This window comes from Mus pahari, chromosome 10 (assembly GCF_900095145.1).
Source record: "Mus pahari chromosome 10, PAHARI_EIJ_v1.1, whole genome shotgun sequence".
NCBI classification, from domain to species: Eukaryota; Metazoa; Chordata; class Mammalia; order Rodentia; family Muridae; genus Mus; species Mus pahari.
The window spans coordinates 59,216,358-59,217,719 of NC_034599.1; the positions used below are offsets into that span (position 1 = coordinate 59,216,358).

Genomic DNA, 1,362 nt, shown 5'->3' on the forward strand with positions numbered 1-1,362 from the left:
TTATGAGCCACCATGTGGTTGCTGGGATTTGAACTCTGGACCTTCGGAAGAGCAGTCGGGTGCTCTTACCCACTGAGCCATCTCACCAGCCCAAATCTTACTTTTCTAGTAGTTGAGTTTGGTAACACTTCTCTTGGGAAGGCCAGGTATTTGGCTAGTGAAGGTGCACATAATAGAATTCAAGGGTGGGAAGGGAGTTTGAGGCAGACATAGGGTTCAGCCCACTACTCCTCTTACGTCTTATCTCCAGCTGATGCCAAAATAAGTGGGAAAGTGTAAATTAACATGAAGTAAGAATTCTGGAGAAGGTAGACAGGACTGTCTTACCTAAAATGGCTAAAGTTTTACCTAATGTCAGAGGAACACAAATATGTCTGTAAAATTTAGAAAAGTAAACTTCATTTGAGCTAGGCAGTGGCAGCACACGCCTCTAATCCCAGCACCTGGGGGCAGAGGCAGGCAGATCTCTTGAGTTTAAGCCAGCCTGATACTGAGTAAATTGCAGGACAGTCAGGGATACATAGTGAAAGCCTGTCTTGAAACACCAAAACCAACCAACCAAACTTCAGTTGAAAGAATCAATTTGAGCCAAGTGTGGTGGCACATACCTTTAATCCCAGCAGTCTGAAGGCAGAGGCAAGAGGAAAAAAAAAAAGATTTATTTTATGAATATGAGTACATTGTAGCTATCTTCAGATTCAGACACACACCAGAAGAGTGCATCAGATTCCATCACAGATGGTTGTGAGCCACCTTGTGGTTGCTGGGAATTGAACTCTGCCTCTAGAAGAGCAGTTGGTGTTTTTAACCACTGAGCCATCTCTCCAGCCCGGCAAGAGGATCTTTTTTTTTTTTTCTTTCCCTGAGACAGGGTTTCTCTGTGTAGCCCTGGCTGTCCTGGAACTCACAAATCCACCTGCCTCTGCCTCCCAAGTGCTGGGATTAAAGGCGTGTGCCACCACGCCCAGCTCCGGCAAGAGGATCTTAATGAATAGCTTGCTTGCTCTACATTGTATGTTCTAGGCTAGTCAAGGCTACATAATAAGACCTTCTTTTAAAAAACTAAGAATTGAGGCAGGATAATTAATTTTGGATTTATTAGAAAGGGACTTAACAACCTGTCTTTTATAGCTCCATCACTGCTCACTGCTGAAAAGCCAGTTTTTACAAGCTAGGTGTAGTGTTGCATGCCTTTAATTCCAGCACTTAGGAGGCAGAGGCAGATGGATCTCTGAATTTAAGACCAGCTTTGGGCTGGTGAGATGGTTCAACGGGTAAGAGCACCCAACTGCTCTTCCAAAGGTGCAGAGTTCAAATCCCAGCAACCACATGGTGGCTCACAACCATCCTTAACAAGATCTG

General features: G+C 44.5%; 1 protein-coding gene across 1 annotated transcript in view; it reads left to right on the plus strand.

The window, feature by feature from the left end:
- The window catches only part of Tipin (TIMELESS interacting protein), a 35,488-nt gene that overhangs the window by 23,054 nt on the left and 11,072 nt on the right, over nt 1–1,362 (plus strand). The gene's annotated exons all lie outside the window — the stretch shown is intronic.